A 26778-nucleotide genomic window follows, 5' to 3' on the forward strand; every position below is an offset into this window, starting at 1 on the left:
AAAGTATAGGTTTTCATTATGTGAATAATTTTAAAATCTTAGCTCAAACAGCTGCAAATCCTGTTTTCCCAGCACGGGGACCTTGAGTTCTATAAGAAAAAGCCATAAACATGTGTATCCGAGTCTTCTATCAAAAGTTACAGCTATTTATATGAAGTTGTACAAAAACGCTTTCTTTCGCCAAGACAGTGCGTTTCTCACTGTTACATGCATTTGAATGGGGAACTCGACCGAAACAAAGTATAGGTTTTCATTATGTGTATAACTTGGAAATCTTAGCTCAAACAGCTGCAAATCCTGTTTTCCCAGCACAGGGACCTTGAGTTCTATAAGAAAAAGCCATAAACATGTGTATCCGAGTCTTCTAGCAAAAGTTACAGCTATTTATATGAAGTTGTACAAAAACGCTTTCTTTCGCCAAGACAGTGCATTTCTCACTGTTACATGCATTTGAATGGGAAACTCGCCTGAAAAAAAGTATAGGTTTTCATTATGTGAATAATTTTAAAATCTTAGCTCAAACGGCTGCAAAACCTGTTTGCCCAGCACGGAGATATTGAGTTTTATAAGATAAAGCCATAAACATGTGTGTCTGAGTCTTCTATCAAAAGTTACAGCGATTTATATGAAGTTGTTCAAAAACGCTTTCTTTCGCCAAGACAATGCGTTTCTCACGGTTACATGCATTTGAATGGGAAACTCGCCTCAGACAAAGTATAGGTTTTCATTATGTGAATAATTTTAAAATCTTAGCTCAAACGGCTGCAAAACCTGTTTGCCCAGCACGGAGATATTGAGTTTTATAAGATAAAGCCATAAACATGTGTTTCTGAGTCCTCTATCAAAAGTTACAGCGATTTATATGAAGTTGTTCAAAAACGCTTTATTTCGCCAAGACAATGCGTTTCTCACGGTTACATGCATTTGAATGGGAAACTCGCCTGAAACAAAGTATAGGTTTTCATTATGTGAATAATTTTAAAATCTTAGCTCAAACGGCTGCAAAACCTGTTTGCCCAGCACGGAGATATTGAGTTTTATAAGATAAAGCCATAAACATGTGTTTCTGAGTCCTCTATCAAAAGTTACAGCGATTTATATGAAGTTGTTCAAAAACGCTTTATTTCGCCAAGACAATGCGTTTCTCACGGTTACATGCATTTGAATGGGAAACTCGCCTCAGACAAAGTATAGGTTTTCATTATGTGAATAACTTGAAAATCTTAGCTCAAACAGCTGCAAAACCTGTTTGCCCAGCACGGGGACCTTGAGTTCTATAAGAAAAAGCCATAAACATGTGTATCCGAGTCTTCTATCAAAAGTTACAGCTATTTATATGAAGTTGTACAAAAACGCTTTCTTTCGCCAAGACAGTGCGTTTCTCACTGTTACATGCATTTGAATGGGGAACTCGACCGAAACAAAGTATAGGTTTTCATTATGTGTATAACTTGAAAATCTTAGCTCAAATGGCTGCAAATCCTGTTTTCCCAGCACAGGGACCTTTAGTTCTATAAGATAAAGCCATAAACATGTGTATCCGAGTCCTCTATCAAAAGTTACAGCGATTTATATGAAGTTGTTCAAAAACGCTTTATTTCGCCAAGACAGTGTGTTTCTCACGGTTACATGCATTTGAATGGGAAACTCGCCTCAGACAAAGTATAGGTTTTCATTATGTGAATAATTTTAAAATCTTAGCTCAAACGGCTGCAAAACCTGTTTGCCCAGCACGGAGATATTGAGTTGTATAAGATAAAGCCATAAACATGTTTGTCTGAGTCTTCTATCAAAAGTTACAGCGATTTATATGAAGTTGTTCAAAAACGCTTTCTTTCGCCAAGACAATGCGTTTCTCACGGTTACATGCATTTGAATGGGAAACTCGCCTCAGACAAAGTATAGGTTTTCATTAAGTGAATAATTTTAAAATCTTAGCTCAAACGGCTGCAAAACCTGTTTGCCCAGCACGGAGATATTGAGTTTTATAAGATAAAGCCATAAACATGTGTTTCTGAGTCCTCTATCAAAAGTTACAGCGATTTATATGAAGTTGTTCAAAAACGCTTTCTTTCGCCAAGACAATGCGTTTCTCACGGTTACATGCATTTGAATGGGAAACTCGCCTCAGACAAAGTATAGGTTTTCATTATGTGAATAATTTTAAAATCTTAGCTCAAACGGCTGCAAAACCTGTTTGCCCAGCACGGAGATATTGAGTTTTATAAGATAAAGCCATAAACATGTGTATCCGAGTCTTCTATCAAAAGTTACAGCGATTTATATGAAGTTGTTCAAAAACGCTTTATTTCGCCAAGACAGTGTGTTTCTCAGGGTTACATGCATTTGAATGGGAAACTCGCCTCAGACAAAGTATAGGTTTTCATTATGTGAATAATTTTAAAATCTTAGCTCAAACGCCTGCAAAACCTGTTTGCCCAGCACGGAGATATTGAGTTTTATAAGATAAAGCCATAAACATGTGTTTCTGAGTCCTCTATCAAAAGTTACAGCGATTTATATGAAGTTGTTCAAAAACGCTTTATTTCGCCAAGACAATGCGTTTCTCACGGTTACATGCATTTGAATGGGAAACTCGCCTCAGACAAAGTATAGGTTTTCATTATGTGAATAACTTGAAAATCTTAGCTCAAACAGCTGCAAAACCTGTTTGCCCAGCACGGGGACCTTGAGTTCTATAAGAAAAAGCCATAAACATGTGTATCCGAGTCTTCTATCAAAAGTTACAGCTATTTATATGAAGTTGTACAAAAACGCTTTCTTTCGCCAAGACAGTGCGTTTCTCACTGTTACATGCATTTGAATGGGGAACTCGACCGAAACAAAGTATAGGTTTTCATTATGTGTATAACTTGAAAATCTTAGCTCAAATGGCTGCAAATCCTGTTTTCCCAGCACAGGGACCTTGAGTTCTATAAGATAAAGCCATAAACATGTGTATCCGAGTCTTCTATCAAAAGTTACAGCGATTTATATGAAGTTGTTCAAAAACGCTTTCTTTCGCCAAGACAATGCGTTTCTCACGGTTACATGCATTTCAATGGGAAACTCGCCTCAGACAAAGTATAGGTTTTCATTATGTGAATAATTTTAAAATCTTAGCTCAAACGGCTGCAAAACCTGTTTGCCCAGCACGGAGATATTGAGTTTTATAAGATAAAGCCATAAACATGTGTTTCTGAGTCCTCTATCAAAAGTTACAGCGATTTATATGAAGTTGTTCAAAAACGCTTTCTTTCGCCAAGACAATGCGTTTCTCACTGTTACATGCATTTGAATGGGAAACTCGCCTCAGACAAAGTATAGGTTTTCATTAAGTGAATAATTTTAAAATCTTAGCTCAAACGGCTGCAAAACCTGTTTGCCCAGCACGGAGATATTGAGTTCTATAAGATAAAGCCATAAACATGTTTGTCTGAGTCTTCTATCAAAAGTTACAGCGATTTATATGAAGTTGTTCAAAAACGCTTTATTTCGCCAAGACAATGCGTTTCTCACTGTTACATGCATTTGAATGGGAAACTCGCCTGAAAAAAGTATAGGTTTTCATTATGTGAATAATTTTAAAATCTTAGCTCAAACGGCTGCAAAACCTGTTTGCCCAGCACGGAGATATTGAGTTTTATAAGATAAAGCCATAAACATGTTTGTCTGAGTCTTCTATCAAAAGTTACAGCGATTTATATGAAGTTGTTCAAAAACGCTTTATTTCGCGAAGACAATGCGTTTCTCACTGTTACATGCATTTGAATGGGAAACTCGCCTGAAACAAAGTATAGGTTTTCATTATGTGAATAATTTTAAAATCTTAGCTCAAACGCCTGCAAAACCTGTTTGCCCAGCACGGAGATATTGAGTTCTATAAGAAAAAGCCATAAACATGTGTATCCGAGTCTTCTATCAAAAGTTACAGCTATTTATATGAAGTTGTACAAAAACGCTTTCTTTCGCCAAGACAGTGTGTTTCTCAGGGTTACATGCATTTGAATGGGAAACTCGCCTCAGACAAAGTATAGGTTTTCATTATGTGAATAATTTTAAAATCTTAGCTCAAACGCCTGCAAAACCTGTTTGCCCAGCACGGAGATATTGAGTTTTATAAGATAAAGCCATAAACATGTGTTTCTGAGTCCTCTATCAAAAGTTACAGCGATTTATATGAAGTTGTTCAAAAACGCTTTATTTCGCCAAGACAATGCGTTTCTCACGGTTACATGCATTTGAATGGGAAACTCGCCTCAGACAAAGTATAGGTTTTCATTATGTGAATAACTTGAAAATCTTAGCTCAAACAGCTGCAAAACCTGTTTGCCCAGCACGGGGACCTTGAGTTCTATAAGAAAAAGCCATAAACATGTGTATCCGAGTCTTCTATCAAAAGTTACAGCTATTTATATGAAGTTGTACAAAAACGCTTTCTTTCGCCAAGACAGTGCGTTTCTCACTGTTACATGCATTTGAATGGGGAACTCGACCGAAACAAAGTATAGGTTTTCATTATGTGTATAACTTGAAAATCTTAGCTCAAATGGCTGCAAATCCTGTTTTCCCAGCACAGGGACCTTGAGTTCTATAAGATAAAGCCATAAACATGTGTATCCGAGTCTTCTATCAAAAGTTACAGCGATTTATATGAAGTTGTTCAAAAACGCTTTCTTTCGCCAAGACAATGCGTTTCTCACGGTTACATGCATTTCAATGGGAAACTCGCCTCAGACAAAGTATAGGTTTTCATTATGTGAATAATTTTAAAATCTTAGCTCAAACGGCTGCAAAACCTGTTTGCCCAGCACGGAGATATTGAGTTTTATAAGATAAAGCCATAAACATGTGTTTCTGAGTCCTCTATCAAAAGTTACAGCGATTTATATGAAGTTGTTCAAAAACGCTTTCTTTCGCCAAGACAATGCGTTTCTCACTGTTACATGCATTTGAATGGGAAACTCGCCTCAGACAAAGTATAGGTTTTCATTAAGTGAATAATTTTAAAATCTTAGCTCAAACGGCTGCAAAACCTGTTTGCCCAGCACGGAGATATTGAGTTCTATAAGATAAAGCCATAAACATGTTTGTCTGAGTCTTCTATCAAAAGTTACAGCGATTTATATGAAGTTGTTCAAAAACGCTTTATTTCGCCAAGACAATGCGTTTCTCACTGTTACATGCATTTGAATGGGAAACTCGCCTGAAAAAAGTATAGGTTTTCATTATGTGAATAATTTTAAAATCTTAGCTCAAACGGCTGCAAAACCTGTTTGCCCAGCACGGAGATATTGAGTTTTATAAGATAAAGCCATAAACATGTTTGTCTGAGTCTTCTATCAAAAGTTACAGCGATTTATATGAAGTTGTTCAAAAACGCTTTATTTCGCGAAGACAATGCGTTTCTCACTGTTACATGCATTTGAATGGGAAACTCGCCTGAAACAAAGTATAGGTTTTCATTATGTGAATAATTTTAAAATCTTAGCTCAAACGCCTGCAAAACCTGTTTGCCCAGCACGGAGATATTGAGTTCTATAAGAAAAAGCCATAAACATGTGTATCCGAGTCTTCTATCAAAAGTTACAGCTATTTATATGAAGTTGTACAAAAACGCTTTCTTTCGCCAAGACAGTGCGTTTCTCACGGTTACATGCATTTGAATGGGAAACTCGCCTCAGACAAAGTATAGGTTTTCATTATGTGAATAATTTTAAAATCTTAGCTCAAACAGCTGCAAAACCTGTTTGCCCAGCACGGGGACCTTGAGTTCTATAAGAAAAAACCATAAACATGTGTATCCGAGTCTTCTATCAAAAGTTACAGCTATTTATATGAAGTTGTACAAAAACGCTTTATTTCGCCAAGACAGTGTGTTTCTCACGGTTACATGCATTTGAATGGGAAACTCGCCTCAGACAAAGTATAGGTTTTCATTATGTGAATAATTTTAAAATCTTAGCTCAAACGGCTGCAAAACCTGTTTGCCCAGCACGGAGATATTGAGTTGTATAAGATAAAGCCATAAACATGTTTGTCTGAGTCTTCTATCAAAAGTTACAGCGATTTATATGAAGTTGTTCAAAAACGCTTTCTTTCGCCAAGACAATGCGTTTCTCACGGTTACATGCATTTGAATGGGAAACTCGCCTCAGACAAAGTATAGGTTTTCATTATGTGAATAATTTTAAAATCTTAGCTCAAACGGCTGCAAAACCTGTTTGCCCAGCACGGAGATATTGAGTTTTATAAGATAAAGCCATAAACATGTTTGTCTGAGTCTTCTATCAAAAGTTACAGCGATTTATATGAAGTTGTTCAAAAACGCTTTATTTCGCCAAGACAATGCGTTTCTCACTGTTACATGCATTTGAATGGGAAACTCGCCTGAAAAAAGTATAGGTTTTCATTATGTGAATAATTTTAAAATCTTAGCTCAAACGGCTGCAAAACCTGTTTGCCCAGCACGGAGATATTGAGTTTTATAAGATAAAGCCATAAACATGTGTTTCTGAGTCCTCTATCAAAAGTTACAGCGATGTATATGAAGTTGTTCAAAAACGCTTTATTTCTCCAAGACAGTGCGTTTCTCACTGTTACATGCATTTGAATGGGGAACTCGATCGAAACAAAGTATAGGTTTTCATTATGTGAATAATTTTAAAATCTTAGCTCAAACGGCTGCAAAACCTGTTTGCCCAGCACGGAGATATTGAGTTCTATAAGATAAAGCCATAAACATGTGTATCCGAGTCTTCTAGCAAAAGTTACAGCGATTTATATGAACTTGTACAAAAACGCTTTCTTTCGCCAAGACAGTGCATTTCTCACTGTTACATGCATTTGAATGGGGAACTCGCCCGAAACAAAGTATAGGTTTTCATTATGTGAATAATTTTAAAATCTTAGCTCAAACAGCTGCAAAACCTGTTTTCCCAGCACGGGGACCTTGAGTTCTATAAGATAAAACCATAAACATGTGTATCCGAGTCTTCTATCAAAAGTTACAGCTATTTATATGAAGTTGTACAAAAACGCTTTATTTCGCCAAGACAGTGTGTTTCTCACGGTTACATGCATTTGAATGGGAAACTCGCCTCAGACAAAGTATAGGTTTTCATTATGTGAATAATTTTAAAATCTTAGCTCAAACAGCTGCAAAACCTGTTTTCCCAGCACGGGGACCTTGAGTTCTATAAGATAAAACCATAAACATGTGTATCCGAGTCTTCTATCAAAAGTTACAGCTATTTATATGAAGTTGTTCAAAAACGCTTTATTTCGCCAAGACAATGCGTTTCTCACGGTTACATGCATTTGAATGGGAAACTCGCCTCAGACAAAGTATAGGTTTTCATTATGTGTATAACTTGGAAATCTTAGCTCAAACAGCTGCAAAACCTGTTTGCCCAGCACGGGGACCTTGAGTTCTATAAGAAAAAGCCATAAACATGTGTATCCGAGTCTTCTATCAAAAGTTACAGCTATTTATATGAAGTTGTACAAAAACGCTTTCTTTCGCCAAGACAGTGCGTTTCTCACTGTTACATGCATTTGAATGGGGAACTCGACTGAAACAAAGTATAGGTTTTCATTATGTGAATAACTTGAAAATCTTAGCTCAAACAGCTGCAAATCCTGTTTTCCCAGCACAGGGACCTTGAGTTCTATAAGATAAAGCCATAAACATGTGTATCCGAGTCTTCTATCAAAAGTTACAGCGATTTATATGAAGTTGTTCAAAAACGCTTTATTTCGCCAAGACAGTGTGTTTCTCAGGGTTACATGCATTTGAATGGGAAACTCGCCTCAGACAAAGTATAGGTTTTCATTATGTGAATAATTTTAAAATCTTAGCTCAAACAGCTGCAAAACCTGTTTTCCCAGCACGGGGACCTTGAGTTCTATAAGATAAAACCATAAACATGTGTATCCGAGTCTTCTATCAAAAGTTACAGCGATTTATATGAAGTTGTTCAAAAACGCTTTCTTTCGCCAAGACAATGCGTTTCTCACGGTTACATGCATTTGAATGGGAAACTCGCCTCAGACAAAGTATAGGTTTTCATTATGTGAATAATTTTAAAATCTTAGCTCAAACGGCTGCAAAACCTGTTTGCCCAGCACGGAGATATTGAGTTTTATAAGATAAAGCCATGAACATGTTTGTCTGAGTCTTCTATCAAAAGTTACAGCGATTTATATGAAGTTGTTCAAAAACGCTTTCTTTCGCCAAGACAATGCGTTTCTCACGGTTACATGCATTTGAACGGGAAACTCACCCGAAACAAAGTATAGGTTTTCATTATGTGAATAATTTTAAAATCTTAGCTCAAACGGCTGCAAAACCTGTTTGCCCAGCACGGAGATATTGAGTTTTATAAGATAAAGCCATAAACATGTGTTTCTGAGTCCTCTATCAAAAGTTACAGCGATGTATATGAAGTTGTTCAAAAACGCTTTATTTCTCCAAGACAGTGCGTTTCTCACTGTTACATGCATTTGAATGGGGAACTCGATCGAAACAAAGTATAGGTTTTCATTATGTGAATAATTTTAAAATCTTAGCTCAAACGGCTGCAAAACCTGTTTGCCCAGCACGGAGATATTGAGTTCTATAAGATAAAGCCATAAACATGTGTATCCGAGTCTTCTAGCAAAAGTTACAGCTATTTATATGAACTTGTACAAAAACGCTTTCTTTCGCCAAGACAGTGCATTTCTCACTGTTACATGCATTTGAATGGGGAACTCGCCCGAAACAAAGTATAGGTTTTCATTATGTGTATAACTTGGAAATCTTAGCTCAAACAGCTGCAAATCCTGTTTTCCCAGCACAGGGACCTTGAGTTCTATAAGATAAAGCCATAAACATGTGTGTCTGAGTCTTCTATCAAAAGTTACAGCGATTTATATGAAGTTGTTCAAAAACGCTTTCTTTCGCCAAGACAGTGCGTTTCTCACTGTTACATGCATTTGAATGGGAAACTCGCCTGAAAAAAAGTATAGGTTTTCATTATGTGAATAATTTTAAAATCTTAGCTCAAACGGCTGCAAATCCTGTTTTCCCAGCACAGGGACCTTGAGTTCTATAAGATAAAGCCATAAACATGTTTGTCTGAGTCTTCTATCAAAAGTTACAGCTATTTATATGAAGTTGTACAAAAACGCTTTCTTTCGCCAAGACAGTGCGTTTCTCACTGTTGCATGCATTTGAATCGGGAACTCGCCCGAAACAAAGTATAGGTTTTCATTATGTGTATAACTTGGAAATCTTAGCTCAAACAGCTGCAAATCCTGTTTTCCCAGCACAGGGACCTTGAGTTCTATAAGATAAAGCCATAAACATGTGTATCCGAGTCTTCTAGCAAAAGTTACAGCGATTTATATGAAGTTGTACAAAAACGCTTTATTTCGCCAAGACAATGCGTTTCTCACTGTTACATGCATTTGAATGGGGAACTCGACCGAAACAAAGTATAGGTTTTCATTATGTGTATAACTTGGAAATCTTAGCTCAAACAGCTGCAAATCCTGTTTTCCCAGCACAGGGACCTTGAGTTCTATAAGATAAAGCCATAAACATGTTTGTCTGAGTCTTCTATCAAAAGTTACAGCTATTTATATGAAGTTGTATAAAAACGCTTTCTTTCGCCAAGACAGTGCGTTTCTCACTGTTACATGCATTTGAATGGGGAACTCGACCGAAACAAAGTATAGGTTTTCATTATGTGTATAACTTGGAAATCTTAGCTCAAACAGCTGCAAATCCTGTTTTCCCAGCACAGGGACCTTGAGTTCTATAAGATAAAGCCATAAACATGTTTGTCTGAGTCTTCTATCAAAAGTTACAGCTATTTATATGAAGTTGTACAAAAACGCTTTCTTTCGACAAGACAGTGCGTTTCTCACTGTTACATGCATTTGAATGGGGAACTCGACCGAAACTAAGTATAGGTTTTCATTATGTGTATAACTTGGAAATCTTAGCTCAAACAGCTGCAAATCCTGTTTTCCCAGCACAGGGACCTTGAGTTCTATAAGATAAAGCCATAAACATGTGTATCCGAGTCTTCTATCAAAAGTTACAGCTATTTATATGAAGTTGTACAAAAACGCTTTCTTTCGACAAGACAGTGCGTTTCTCACTGTTACATGCATTTGAATGGGGAACTCGACCGAAACAAAGTATAGGTTTTCATTATGTGTATAACTTGGAAATCTTAGCTCAAACAGCTGCAAATCCTGTTTTCCCAGCACGGGGACCTTGAGTTCTATAAGATAAAGCCATAAACATGTGTATCCGAGTCTTCTATCAAAAGTTACAGCTATTTATATGAAGTTGTACAAAAACGCTTTCTTTCGCCAAGACAATGCGTTTCTCACTGTTACATGCATTTGAATGGGAAACTCGCCTGAAAAAAAGTATAGGTTTTCATTATGTGAATAATTTTAAAATCTTAGCTCAAACGCCTGCAAAACCTGTTTGCCCAGCACGGAGATATTGAGTTTTATAAGATAAAGCCATAAACATGTGTATCCGAGTCCTCTATCAAAAGTTACAGCGATTTATATGAAGTTGTTCAAAAACGCTTTATTTCGCCAAGACAATGCGTTTCTCACGGTTACATGCATTTGAATGGGAAACTCGCCTCAGACAAAGTATAGGTTTTCATTATGTGTATAACTTGGAAATCTTAGCTCAAACAGCTGCAAAACCTGTTTGCCCAGCACGGGGACCTTGAGTTCTATAAGATAAAGCCATAAACATGTGTATCCGAGTCTTCTATCAAAAGTTACAGCGATTTATATGAAGTTGTTCAAAAACGCTTTATTTCGCCAAGACAGTGTGTTTCTCAGGGTTACATGCATTTGAATGGGAAACTCGCCTCAGACAAAGTATAGGTTTTCATTATGTGAATAATTTTAAAATCTTAGCTCAAACAGCTGCAAAACCTGTTTTCCCAGCACGGGGACCTTGAGTTCTATAAGATAAAACCATAAACATGTGTATCCGAGTCTTCTATCAAAAGTTACAGCTATTTATATGAAGTTGTACAAAAACGCTTTATTTCGCCAAGACAGTGTGTTTCTCACGGTTACATGCATTTGAATGGGAAACTCGCCTCAGACAAAGTATAGGTTTTCATTATGTGAATAATTTTAAAATCTTAGCTCAAACAGCTGCAAAACCTGTTTTCCCAGCACGGGGACCTTGAGTTCTATAAGATAAAACCATAAACATGTGTATCCGAGTCTTCTATCAAAAGTTACAGCTATTTATATGAAGTTGTTCAAAAACGCTTTATTTCGCCAAGACAATGCGTTTCTCACGGTTACATGCATTTGAATGGGAAACTCGCCTCAGACAAAGTATAGGTTTTCATTATGTGTATAACTTGGAAATCTTAGCTCAAACAGCTGCAAAACCTGTTTGCCCAGCACGGGGACCTTGAGTTCTATAAGAAAAAGCCATAAACATGTGTATCCGAGTCTTCTATCAAAAGTTACAGCTATTTATATGAAGTTGTACAAAAACGCTTTCTTTCGCCAAGACAGTGCGTTTCTCACTGTTACATGCATTTGAATGGGGAACTCGACTGAAACAAAGTATAGGTTTTCATTATGTGAATAACTTGAAAATCTTAGCTCAAACAGCTGCAAATCCTGTTTTCCCAGCACAGGGACCTTGAGTTCTATAAGATAAAGCCATAAACATGTGTATCCGAGTCTTCTATCAAAAGTTACAGCGATTTATATGAAGTTGTTCAAAAACGCTTTATTTCGCCAAGACAGTGTGTTTCTCAGGGTTACATGCATTTGAATGGGAAACTCGCCTCAGACAAAGTATAGGTTTTCATTATGTGAATAATTTTAAAATCTTAGCTCAAACAGCTGCAAAACCTGTTTTCCCAGCACGGGGACCTTGAGTTCTATAAGATAAAACCATAAACATGTGTATCCGAGTCTTCTATCAAAAGTTACAGCGATTTATATGAAGTTGTTCAAAAACGCTTTCTTTCGCCAAGACAATGCGTTTCTCACGGTTACATGCATTTGAATGGGAAACTCGCCTCAGACAAAGTATAGGTTTTCATTATGTGAATAATTTTAAAATCTTAGCTCAAACGGCTGCAAAACCTGTTTGCCCAGCACGGAGATATTGAGTTTTATAAGATAAAGCCATGAACATGTTTGTCTGAGTCTTCTATCAAAAGTTACAGCGATTTATATGAAGTTGTTCAAAAACGCTTTCTTTCGCCAAGACAATGCGTTTCTCACGGTTACATGCATTTGAACGGGAAACTCACCCGAAACAAAGTATAGGTTTTCATTATGTGAATAATTTTAAAATCTTAGCTCAAACGGCTGCAAAACCTGTTTGCCCAGCACGGAGATATTGAGTTTTATAAGATAAAGCCATAAACATGTGTTTCTGAGTCCTCTATCAAAAGTTACAGCGATGTATATGAAGTTGTTCAAAAACGCTTTATTTCTCCAAGACAGTGCGTTTCTCACTGTTACATGCATTTGAATGGGGAACTCGATCGAAACAAAGTATAGGTTTTCATTATGTGAATAATTTTAAAATCTTAGCTCAAACGGCTGCAAAACCTGTTTGCCCAGCACGGAGATATTGAGTTCTATAAGATAAAGCCATAAACATGTGTATCCGAGTCTTCTAGCAAAAGTTACAGCTATTTATATGAACTTGTACAAAAACGCTTTCTTTCGCCAAGACAGTGCATTTCTCACTGTTACATGCATTTGAATGGGGAACTCGCCCGAAACAAAGTATAGGTTTTCATTATGTGTATAACTTGGAAATCTTAGCTCAAACAGCTGCAAATCCTGTTTTCCCAGCACAGGGACCTTGAGTTCTATAAGATAAAGCCATAAACATGTGTGTCTGAGTCTTCTATCAAAAGTTACAGCGATTTATATGAAGTTGTTCAAAAACGCTTTCTTTCGCCAAGACAGTGCGTTTCTCACTGTTACATGCATTTGAATGGGAAACTCGCCTGAAAAAAAGTATAGGTTTTCATTATGTGAATAATTTTAAAATCTTAGCTCAAACGGCTGCAAATCCTGTTTTCCCAGCACAGGGACCTTGAGTTCTATAAGATAAAGCCATAAACATGTTTGTCTGAGTCTTCTATCAAAAGTTACAGCTATTTATATGAAGTTGTACAAAAACGCTTTCTTTCGCCAAGACAGTGCGTTTCTCACTGTTGCATGCATTTGAATCGGGAACTCGCCCGAAACAAAGTATAGGTTTTCATTATGTGTATAACTTGGAAATCTTAGCTCAAACAGCTGCAAATCCTGTTTTCCCAGCACAGGGACCTTGAGTTCTATAAGATAAAGCCATAAACATGTGTATCCGAGTCTTCTAGCAAAAGTTACAGCGATTTATATGAAGTTGTACAAAAACGCTTTATTTCGCCAAGACAATGCGTTTCTCACTGTTACATGCATTTGAATGGGGAACTCGACCGAAACAAAGTATAGGTTTTCATTATGTGTATAACTTGGAAATCTTAGCTCAAACAGCTGCAAATCCTGTTTTCCCAGCACGGGGACCTTGAGTTCTATAAGATAAAGCCATAAACATGTGTATCCGAGTCTTCTATCAAAAGTTACAGCTATTTATATGAAGTTGTACAAAAACGCTTTCTTTCGCCAAGACAATGCGTTTCTCACTGTTACATGCATTTGAATGGGAAACTCGCCTGAAAAAAAGTATAGGTTTTCATTATGTGAATAATTTTAAAATCCTAGCTCAAACGGCTGCAAAACCTGTTTGCCCAGCACGGAGATATTGAGTTTTATAAGATAAAGCCATGAACATGTTTGTCTGAGTCTTCTATCAAAAGTTACAGCGATTTATATGAAGTTGTTCAAAAACGCTTTCTTTCGCCAAGACAATGCGTTTTTCACTGTTGCATGCATTTGAATGGGAAACTCGCCCGAGACAAAGTATAGGTTTTCATTATGTGAATAATTTAAAAATCTTAGCTCAAATGGCTGCAAAACCTGTTTTCCCAGTGATAGGTTTGTAGCTTGAACCCATCCGCTGGAACGTTGAAGACAATATAATTACACTGCTAAGCAAGACACAAATAGGCAAAGTTCTTCATGTTACTCGTGCACGGGAGAGACCGGACAGAGCGCCGTCACTTCGCTTGACCCCAGTCGCTCTCGTCCGTCCTCCCGTAACACTGTCCTTTTATTGAGGTTACATGAATATGCATAGGTTCATTAACATACGACGTCTACATACAAACAAAGAGTACCTTGCCTGTGTGTGTTTGTGTGTGTGTGTGTGTGTGTGTTGCTGATCAAAGGGTCAAACATCCTTGGTCAGGAAGAGGGTAGACTAGACCCCCCCCGGTGAGGAAGTCCAGCAGTTCATCTAAACAGAAAAGCACTTAGACTAGAACAGACGTAGCTACGTTAATCCTACCATAAAACAATTAAGACAAGGTACGAACTTTCCCATGCTCCCAGGATATAGGTGTGCATTCTAGTGTGGAATACACACCAAGCCTCTGTAGCCTGTTAAAGATCACACAACTTATCACTACACAATTGATTATACACCTCTATGCATCTATGGTTAAATATTTCTAAGCATAAATAACAATCAACAATACAAACTCTAACATTCCCCCGTTTTTGACCTTTATGCTAGAAAGTTCCCAGTTATGCATACCTTATGTCTGACAGTTTCAATGCAAACATTTTTTTTACTCAGCATATGTCAAATCACCCTAAATTACTGTAAAAGTTACACAGTTTAATAAATGTATTAGCAGTTACCCCATTCATTGAGCTCATCTCATGGCAAACTGCATCTTACGAGCAACCAAAGAAATTGTTAATTTAATAGTGAAACTAAGAAAGTAACATTTTCAAAAACATCTCAGCTTGGTGATGCTTCCTCCGGGTGTGCAAATCACATGTCTCTCCTGCAGAGTGGTTTGAGTTCTGCAGGGCGTCATGAATGTCTCTTCTAGTTGTTTCGTTGTCCATAGGACCAGAGTCCAAATGTATGTAGAATAAACATTCAAACATACCAGTTAGTTTTGTTGTTTGTCAACATGGGTCTCAGCTATTTCCAAAGCTGCAGACCTCTCAGCACTCTAGTTTTATGGCCTCCCATCACCTCACTTCAGGCCTTCATCCTGCGAGGGGGATATTTATGACTCCTTCATTGTCCACGCTCTGCAGAGAAACACCTCTGTGGAAAGGGTGCAGGGTTCAGTTGTCTTACTGCTGTTATGATCCCAGCAGCCTTCAGAGTGTCATCGTATGCACAGTATAGTGGCACAGCATTAGGTGATGTTCATAGGAAACTGCTGTCATCACCACCATAGCTTCTGGTTCCTGTGCTTTCACAGAATCATGATGTCATCCTCGAACTCCTTCTGCGCTGTCGATGGAGCTTGGCACGCTCCCCTCATCCCACGAGTTTTCATGTTCCAACGCTGCTGAAGGTTTAAGGCAGAGCACGTCGTACACCTTAGTTGTCTTCCTCAGCGTCAATATTGAATCTTTCATTTTATTTAAAATCTCCTGGAAACTCAGTAGCACAGCTCTCTGTGTGATGTCTGCTGTGCTGAAGATGATCTCTGATCCTCCTGAAGCCTCTCTCCTGGCCTCAGCTCCCATCTTGTGGACGATCCTCTCCTCTATTTTGCAGGCAGTTTCATGGTCCTTGCTGTGGCTCCAAGGTCTGATCTCATGATGGGCCCCAACCAGCTTGACCTTTGACCTCAACCACTGCCTGGCTGTCAGCTATGCCTGGAATGGTTCACGCTTCTCACTGGGCCTCTGAAGATTTCTCAGGAGATTACTGCTGCACCTGTATTTCCTTGCTAAGAAGAAAAACTTCTATTTGGAGAGCATGTCAACAATCATCAAACCACATTCTTTAGTTCAGTGAACTTCACTTATAGGCCATCAAAGCCTCATCTGAACATGGGTGCACCACTTGCATAGGTTTAATACTTGTAAATAAACGGCTAATCACACAAATCACTGCAACAATAATAGTAAACATTGTTTAATGTTAATCCTTGCACTCCACCTCTTGACGCATGGACATTCCCATGCGTCAACTCACCAAACCTGGATCCCTGTCTTAAAGAAAAAGATTAGCTAGATCACGTCCCAGGCAACATCAGGGCATCTCCTCTGGAGTAGCTCCGTAACCCTGCAATAAAAGATGTTAGCGTGTGTTGCATATTAAGTTTGCTTAACACCTGGCTCTCCCAGGAGCCTGCATGCACACCATCACGGCCTGGAAAGCAAAATCTGGAAGTGAAATCAAACTTCATACCTGTAAACAATTGTATCATAAGAGTAATAAGCATTCAACATCAGCAAGACAAGTGTCATGTGCAGGTTTTCTCAAATCAGTAAACTACAACTATTACCCTAATTCACCTCAGACATGGATTATCCCATGTACTCTGTTAACATTAATGTAATCAGTGACTTCTCTTAAGCAAAGTCACTCCACTCATATATTATTATTATGGGTTCAAAAGTGGCCAGCAAATGAGCCCATAATAAACTATTCCATAAATACCGTAATCTCTTATTTGTTTTACTCATGTCACTTGTCCGCTTCAGCTGAATCTTCTAAATGCAGTCTCAGAAAAACAAACATTAGCAATACACATTGACCATCCTGGTGGGCAGGCGTCGGCCATCCACATTCCAGAGGTGCCATAAAACACCATAAAGTTAACACTCGCTGTGGAAAAAGTAACACTGGTCTCATCACAGTATGTCTCAAACTATATTAATTTCTCCATCAACATATAGCCTGTAACTACAGTTTTCGTCACACATAAACCCAGAAATCTTGTAGTAGAGAAACATTAGCCAGTATTCCTATAAATCACATGATCAAACACATGAAGAACCGTAATGCTGTAAAAACGAAAATGCAAATGTTAGCGCTTGCGCAGGCGTATGCATACTTTGTCACAGCTATCTCTGTGAGCACACAAGCTAGTGAATGACGCACACATAGTAAATTCACAGACACAGAAAATGGCATTTAAAATGTTAAATCATCACGCAACCTCGAGTGTTGCTGTCATCTTTCTGCTCCTGTAAAGGGAAGCACACACAGACTCATCTGCACCCCTGCCAGGCGGGGGTCAACTTCACACAGTCGTGTTACATCAGTAAAGTCTTGTCAGCTTTTGTCAGCTTTTACCAGTCAGTCAGTTTGTTTTCCTTTCACTCACTCATTCATGCATTCATTCTTTCTTTCTTTGCTGATAGTGGAACCTATCGTCGCATTTAGTTTCCACTCTCAGCAAAATGACGTCATTTCAAAAAGAAAAAGAAGAACTTTAGTTTGGATTACATCGCTGAATCCTTTTGGACTGGGACTGTCATTTAATAATTGTCCCAAATAAGTGGCTTTCTCCAGAGTCCATTTAAATGTGGAGAACTCACTTGGCACAATTTTCTCGACGACGTGTAGCGCTTTTAATTCCCGACGTGCAGATCTGCTTAAAGAACAGAGATTATCGAACAAAACTTTCAGTGCACTGTGAAAGTATCAAAATAAAAAGGCCTTGCTAAGTCATGACACAAACTCCTCATCAACTTCACAACAGGAGAAGAATCATCAGCTAGATTCACTCCAAACCAACCATCAGCTGCACCACTCACAACATAAGCCTAATGTCTTCTTTAACTTATGAGTTTAATCACCAGGTCTGTGTTCTTCACTCATTTAGGCCACAGATCTATTTTATTCAGTTTTCCTTTTTTCCCTTCATCATAAAACATGTGACATGCTGTCATGCACTTCACAAAAGAAGTTTGTTCTGACGTATTCAGAGTTGTGTATCTAAATACAGGATTCACTCGCACATCAAAGCAGGAAACTCAGTGTTTTAGAGTCTCCACTCAACACACAACAACTCCAACACATCTCATTCACTCATACTAGAATTCAATCACCTTTCATTAATCTAAAACCGATCAACTAATTTGCATATCAGCTATTAACCCACTAAGTTGACAGGACGACAGAAAAGCATGTTCAAAATAGTATCACAAAAGACAATTTCCCTCATACAGTAAATTACATGTGCTGCCTCAATCAAGCAGGAAGCTTTTTAACAACTAAATTTATTGTCTGATCACTGGTTGGTCAAACCAGGATCTTTTTTTCCCACAAAAGTTAAACTGTTGTCCTGCAACCTGGAGAGTCAATTTTTTGCATTGGATAAATTCAGTATTTAATAACAAGTGTCTGCTAAATTGACACTATTTTAACACTGATGAAAGATAACAAGCTAATTTTCATTGCATGGGTGTTTGTGCCTTTCCTACACATTTCTCTGCTATTATTTAATCATTTCTTAACTAATGTGCTATGAGTCCACTGGTCTTTGCATCACACTAAGTGACTTGGACAAGATGATAAACAGACTCACATGCTGAAGATGTTGTCTAATCTTCATGAGCTCTCTTGTGTTTGTGTTAGTAGGGTTAATGCATGTTCTGCTTGTGTGTGTGATTTTGTATATGATGTATATGTTTTTTATATTTGCATATATCCAGACTCCTTCTCAATTTTCCAACTTAAGCAGTCAGTTTTCTTTTCCCCAAGTTTGCTAACCCAAATTTTGATTTCCCACATTAAATAATTCCTATGTGTTCTCACCTAGTCTTCTCACTCTGTTGTCCTCTCACTCTTTTGTCCTCTCCCACTTCAACAGTCCAAACAGCCGGCAGTTCTCCTTCAGCTTTGTCCTGTGTTCCACTGTCTCTTCTTGCCATTTTACTCCACAGGTGGCAAATGTCAAACTCCAACTGTTCAGTTCTCCTCAAACGTTTTCTTCACATGCACAGTGAAGTCACAGCCTGTTGTAAACACAGTGCCATCCATCCGATCAGTCAGGATGATGGGTTTGCTCTTCTTCTTTGATGCTGTTTGTCCACATTGCTGCTGCTTTGCTGGGACTCTTTGCTCAGGACTTGCTGCTGTCTTTATCTGCCATGTTATTGCTCTTTGGAGCTGCATTCCTCAGGGAGGAGTGAGCACTTGCTTGTGAGGTTGAGAGACACATGGCGCTGTAAATAAGTCAGCCAGAAACTTGGCCTGCATGTTTCCAATGATGTTAAACTATAACTTTCTTCCGACCGCTGCATGTGGAAAATTGATTCAGGTCTGCTTTTCACCTGAAAGTGACAAACTAAGACATGTTCATTATTATCATCACTGCTTAACCAACACACATCTCTCTCTCTCTCTCTGTTTTTGTGAACAATCCTTTCTTAAAAGCAGAAAATGAAATTATAGTTGTTTTTTTTGGTTGATCAACACAAAACCTTTTTCCTATGATTATTTTTTTTCTACAATATAAATTCTCCCTCTTATTCACTCTTTTTTTTTTTATTTACAATAGCTGGTGACCTGCAAAATCACCGCTGTCACTCACAATCAAAGGCAATTACTCTTGCACAGTGCACAAAACCACTGTGATGTCAGACACATTCACACTCACTTTGTCATCTGCATAAATAAATCACATGACTGATGATATGTGCCATGGTGATCCATAGGCATGATTACACGTTTATTTATTTTCAACCCAACAAAACAAATAAACAAAAACATGATGCTGATGCTATGAACACTCCACACACAAGAGTCAAGATTCAGGAAAACTGCTCATGGAAACGCTGCACACTCCAGTTATCACAGTTATCATAGCGTTGTTTCCCTCTCTTAGAGTAGTTCTCAGACAGCTCTCGATCTGATAATGTGTAGCCTGCTCATCAGCTCAGAAGAAAAAAAAAAAACCCGCAACGCAACATCACACAGTAGTTGCTCTGCCCACAGCGGCAAAGTCTTACACTTTCATATTCAACACAGCTTCTCCATCATGTACTTTTAGATGTTTCATACAGGGTTCAGCATAGTTGTTTTCACAGGTGTGCTGTATATCTCAACAATGGCTCATAATAAGACGACAGTCTTCCACACAGGTCAAGTGCCTCTATGCACTTCATTAGTTTAAATATTTATCTATATCACTTCACCTCACATGTCATCGTACTGAATTTGAGCAACCACAAGCGTAATGTAGATGACTTTTAACAACTATCCACCTCAATTACGTCTATGGTCTGGCACACAGGCTGAAGAGTTAACGTTTTGTGTCAGCAAGGGGTGGGGGGACAGCCACCCACCAGAGCATAGCTGCTGATGTGGGCTGGCCTTCTCCACACGCTCTTCAAGGCTGGTGTGTTTTCTGAAAACTTCTAACATTTTAATCTCTTCCATTTTTAAGCCTGCGATTAACCGCACGGCTCAGGTCCGCGTGAAACCCGCGTGACCGCGCTCACGTGAACCCGCGCAGCTGTGGAGCCGTCGCTCCCTCTCTTTTTTACATAAATACTTTGTGCTGCCAGGAGCAAAGTCCAGCACAAACGTCTGTCTCCCTCCGACTCACTCTTGGTTGCCTAGAAACCCATGATAACAACAACAGTCGGTGTCACAGACCACATGTTCTGCTCCGCACACACCCACACAACAACAACGACGACGACGACGACAACAAAAACAACACAAAATAGGCCTATCGTCCAGCACAGTCTGGACCCCGCGGAAGTTCTCAACTCCCCACAAAGTGGCGGAGAACTCACCTCTCGCCACACAAAGTAGCGAGGAACCTCTTGCTCCACAAAGTAGCAAGGAACCCGGGTATCGCTCCACAAAGTAGCGAACTTCTCAACGCCTCACACAGTGGCGGAGACTGCACAACCACACGGTTATAGAGTCGGGCTCTTCTCAACGCCTCACACAGTGGCGGAGACTGCACAACGACACGGTTATAGAGTCGGCCTCTTTAAACTTACTTGGCATTGCTTAGAGTGTAATATCAGCCCGAATCCCGCCGACCGTCATTCATCGAGGAGAAAAGACAGACCGCGAATCCACAGGAACTTCCTGGCTGACGTCAGTCTTTCAGCGTGCCTCTCCTCCCCTCGGTGAATGCGATTCCAGGGCTCCGGCATCGAAGGACCAATTAATGATAGGTTTGTAGCTTGAACCCATCCGCTGGAACGTTGAAGACAATATAATTACACTGCTAAGCAAGACACAAATAGGCAAAGTTCTTCATGTTACTCGTGCACGGGAGAGACCGGACAGAGCGCCGTCCCTTCGCTTGACCCCAGTCGCTCTCGTCCGTCCTCCCGTAACACTGTCCTTTTATTGAGGTTACATGAATATGCATAGGTTCATTAACATACGACGTCTACATACAAACAAAGAGTACCTTGCCTGTGTGTGTGTGTGTGTGTGTGTGTGTGTGTGTGTGTGTGTGTGTGTGTGTTGCTGATCAAAGGGTCAAACATCCTTGGTCAGGAAGAGGGTAGACTAGACCCCCCCCGGTGAGGAAGTCCAGCAGTTCATCTAAACAGAAAAGCACTTAGACTAGAACAGACGTAGCTACGTTAATCCTACCATAAAACAATTAAGACAAGGTACGAACTTTCCCATGCTCCCAGGATATAGGTGTGCATTCTAGTGTGGAATACACACCAAGCCTCTGTAGCCTGTTAAAGATCACACAACTTATCACTACACAATTGATTATACACCTCTATGCATCTATGGTTAAATATTTCTAAGCATAAATAACAATCAACAATACAAACTCTAACACCCAGCACGGGGACCTTGAGTTCTATAAGATAAAGCCATAAACATGTGTATACGAGTCTTCTATCAAAAGTTACAGCGATTTATATGAAGTTGTACAAAAACGCTTTCTTTCGCCAAGACAGTGCGTTTCTCACTGTTGCATGCATTTGAATGGGGAACTCGCCCGAAACAAAGTACAGGTTTTCATTATGTGTATAACTTGAAAATCTTAGCTCAAACAGCTGCAAATCCTGTTTGCCCAGCACGGGGGCCTTGAGTTCTATAAGATAAAGCCATAAACATGTTTGTCTGAGTCTTCTATCAAAAGTTACAGCTATTTATATGAAGTTGTACAAAAACGCTTTATTTCGCCAAGACAATGCGTTTCTCACTGTTACATGCATTTGAATGGGGAACTCGACCGAAACAAAGTATAGGTTTTCATTATGTGTATAACTTGAAAATCTTAGCTCAAACAGCTGCAAGTCCTGTTTTCCCAGCACGGGGACCTTGAGTTCTATAAGAAAAAGCCATAAACATGTGTATCCGAGTCTTCTATCAAAAGTTACAGCTATTTATATGAAGTTGTACAAAAACGCTTTCTTTCGCCAAGACAGTGCGTTTCTCACTGTTACATGCATTTGAATGGGAAACTCGACCGAGACAAAGTATAGGTTTTCATTATGTGTATAACTTGGAAATCTTAGCTCAAACAGCTGCAAAACCTGTTCTGTTTTCCCAGCACGGGGACCTTGAGTTCTATAAGATAAAGCCATAAACATGTTTGTCTGAGTCTTCTATCAAAAGTTACAGCGATTTATATGAAGTTGTTCAAAAACGCTTTATTTCGCCAAGACAATGCGTTTCTCACTGTTACATGCATTTGAATGGGAAACTCGCCTGAAACAAAGTATAGGTTTTCATTATGTGAATAATTTTAAAATCTTAGCTCAAACGGCTGCAAAACCTGTTTGCCCAGCACGGAGATATTGAGTTTTATAAGATAAAGCCATAAACATGTGTGTCTGAGTCTTCTATCAAAAGTTACAGCGATTTATATGAAGTTGTTCAAAAACGCTTTCTTTCGCCAAGACAATGCGTTTCTCACTGTTACATGCATTTGAATGGGAAACTCACCCGAGACAAAGTATAGGTTTTCATTATGTGAATAATTTTAAAATCTTAGCTCAAACGGCTGCAAAACCTCTTTCTTTCGCCAAGACAATGCGTTTCTCACTGTTACATGCATTTGAATGGGAAACTCGCCCGAGACAAAGTATAGGTTTTCATTATGTGAATAATTTTAAAATCTTAGCTCAAACGGCTGCAAAACCTGTTTGCCCAGCACGGGGATATTGAGTTCTATAAGATAAAGCCATAAACATGTTTGTCTGAGTCCTCTATCAAAAGTTACAGCGATTTATATGAAGTTGTTCAAAAACGCTTTCTTTCGCCAAGACAATGCGTTTCTCACTGTTACATGCATTTGAATGGGAAACTCACCCGAGACAAAGTATAGGTTTTCATTATGTGAATAATTTTAAAATCTTAGCTCAAACGGCTGCAAAACCTCTTTCTTTCGCCAAGACAATGCGTTTCTCACTGTTACATGCATTTGAATGGGAAACTCGCCCGAGACAAAGTATAGGTTTTCATTATGTGAATAATTTTAAAATCCGAGCTCAATCGGCTGCAAAACCTGTTTGCCCTGCACGGAGATATTGAGTTCTATAAGATAAAGCCATAAACATGTTTGTCTGAGTCCTCTATCAAAAGTTACAGCGATTTATATGAAGTTGTTCAAAAACGCTTTCTTTCGCCAAGACAATGCGTTTCTCACTGTTACATGCATTTGAATGGGAAACTCGCCTGAAACAAAGTATAGGTTTTCATTATGTGAATAATTTTAAAATCTTAGCTCAAACGGCTGCAAAACCTGTTTGCTCAGCACGGAGATATTGAGTTTTATAAGATAAAGCCATAAACATGTTTGTCTGAGTCTTCTATCAAAAGTTACAGCGATTTATATGAAGTTGTTCAAAAACACTTTCTTTCGCCAAGACAATGCGTTTCTCACTGTTACATGCATTTGAATGGGAAACTCGCCTGAAACAAAGTATAGGTTTTCATTATGTGAATAATTTTAAAATCTTAGCTCAAACGGCTGCAAAACCTGTTTGCCCAGCACGGAGATATTGAGTTTTATAAGATAAAGCCATAAACATGTGTGTCTGAGTCTTCTATCAAAAGTTACAGCGATTTATATGAAGTTGTTCAAAAACGCTTTCTTTCGCCAAGACAATGCGTTTCTCACTGTTACATGCATTTGAATGGGAAACTCGCCTGAAAAAAAGTATAGGTTTTCATTATGTGAATAATTTTAAAATCTTAGCTCAAACGGCTGCAAAACCTGTTTGCCCAGCACGGAGATATTGAGTTCTGTAAGATAAAGCCATGAACATGTTTGTCTGAGTCTTCTATCAAAAGTTACAGCGATTTATATGAAGTTGTTCAAAAACGCTTTCTTTCGCCAAGACAATGCGTTTCTCACTGTTACATGCATTTGAATGGGAAACTCACCCGAGACAAAGTATAGGTTTTCATTATGTGAATAATTTTAAAATCTTAGCTCAAACGGCTGCAAAACCTGTTTGCCCAGCACGGGGATATTGAGTTCTATAAGATAAAGCCATAAAAATGTTTGTCTGAGTCTTCTATCAAAAGTTACAGCGATTTATATGAAGTTGTTCAAAAACGCTTTCTTTCGCCAAGACAATGCGTTTCTCACGGTTACATGCATTTGAATGGGAAACTCACCCGAGACAAAGTATAGGTTTTCATTATGTGAATAATTTTAAAATCTTAGCTCAAACGGCTGCAAAACCTGTTTGCCCAGCACGGAGATATTGAGTTTTATAAGATAAAGCCATAAACATGTTTGTCTGAGTCTTCTATCAAAAGTTACAGCGATTTATATGAAGTTGTTCAAAAACGCTTTCTTTCGCCAAGACAATGCGTTTCTCACTGTTACATGCATTTGAATGGGAAACTCGCCTGAAACAAAGTATAGGTTTTCATTATGTGAATAATTTTAAAATCTTAGCTCAAACGGCTGCAAAACCTGTTTGCCCAGCACGGAGATATTGAGTTTTATAAGATAAAGCCATGAACATGTTTGTCTGAGTCTTCTATCAAAAGTTACAGCGATTTATATGAAGTTGTTCAAAAACGCTTTCTTTCGCCAAGACAATGCGTTTCTCACTGTTACATGCATTTGAATTGGAAACTCACCCGAGACAAAGTATAGGTTTTCATTATGTGAATAATTTTAAAATCTTAGCTCAAACGGCTGCAAAACCTGTTTGCCCAGCACGGAGATGTTGAGTTTTATAAGATAAAGCCATAAACATGTGTGTCTGAGTCTTCTATCAAAAGTTACAGCGATTTATATGAAGTTGTTCAAAAACGCTTTCTTTCGCCAAGACAATGCGTTTCTCACTGTTACATGCATTTGAATGGGAAACTCACCTGACAAAAAGTATAGGTTTTCATTATGTGAATAATTTTAAAATCTTAGCTCAAACGGCTGCAAAACCTGTTTGCCCAGCACGGAGATATTGAGTTTTATAAGATAAAGCCATGAACATGTTTGTCTGAGTCTTCTATCAAAAGTTACAGCGATTTATATGAAGTTGTTCAAAAACGCTTTCTTTCGCCAAGACAATGCGTTTCTCACTGTTACATGCATTTGAATGGGAAACTCGCCTGAAAAAAAGTATAGGTTTTCATTATGTGAATAATTTTAAAATCTTAGCTCAAACGGCTGCAAAACCTCTTTCTTTCGCCAAGACAATGCGTTTCTCACTGTTACATGCATTTGAATGGGAAACTCGCCCGAGACAAAGTATAGGTTTTCATTATGTGAATAATTTTAAAATCTTAGCTCAAACGGCTGCAAAACCTGTTTGCCCAGCACGGGGATATTGAGTTCTATAAGATAAAGCCATAAACATGTTTGTCTGAGTCCTCTATCAAAAGTTACAGCGATTTATATGAAGTTGTTCAAAAACGCTTTCTTTCGCCAAGACAATGCGTTTCTCACGGTTACATGCATTTGAATGGGAAACTCGCCTCAGACAAAGTATAGGTTTTCATTATGTGAATAATTTTAAAATCTTAGCTCAAACGGCTGCAAAACCTGTTTGCCCAGCACGGAGATATTGAGTTTTATAAGATAAAGCCATAAACATGTGTGTCTGAGTCTTCTATCAAAAGTTACAGCGATTTATATGAAGTTGTTCAAAAACGCTTTCTTTCGCCAAGACAATGCGTTTCTCACTGTTACATGCATTTGAATGGGAAACTCGCCTGAAAAAAAGTATAGGTTTTCATTATGTGAATAATTTTAAAATCTTAGCTCAAACGGCTGCAAAACCTGTTTGCCCAGCACGGAGATATTGAGTTTTATAAGATAAAGCCATGAACATGTTTGTCTGAGTCTTCTATCAAAAGTTACAGCGATTTATATGAAGTTGTTCAAAAAAGCTTTCTTTCGCCAAGACAATGCGTTTCTCACTGTTACATGCATTTGAATGGGAAACTCACCTGAAAAAAAGTATAGGTTTTCATTATGTGAATAATTTTAAAATCTTAGCTCAAACGGCTGCAAAACCTGTTTGCCCAGCACGGAGATATTGAGTTTTATAAGATAAAGCCATGAACATGTTTGTCTGAGTCTTCTATCAAAAGTTACAGCGATTTATATGAAGTTGTTCAAAAACGCTTTCTTTCGCCAAGACAATGCGTTTCTCACTGTTACATGCATTTGAATGGGAAACTCGCCCCAGACAAAGTATAGGTTTTCATTATGTGAATAATTTTAAAATCTTAGCTCAAACGGCTGCAAAACCTCTTTCTTTCGCCAAGACAATGCGTTTCTCACTGTTACATGCATTTGAATGGGAAACTCGCCCGAGACAAAGTATAGGTTTTCATTATGTGAATAATTTTAAAATCTTAGCTCAAACGGCTGCAAAACCTGTTTGCCCAGCACGGGGATATTGAGTTCTATAAGATAAAGC

Source organism: Astatotilapia calliptera, chromosome 3 (assembly GCF_964374335.1).
Source record: "Astatotilapia calliptera chromosome 3, fAstCal68.1, whole genome shotgun sequence".
NCBI lineage: Eukaryota > Metazoa > Chordata > Actinopteri > Cichliformes > Cichlidae > Astatotilapia > Astatotilapia calliptera.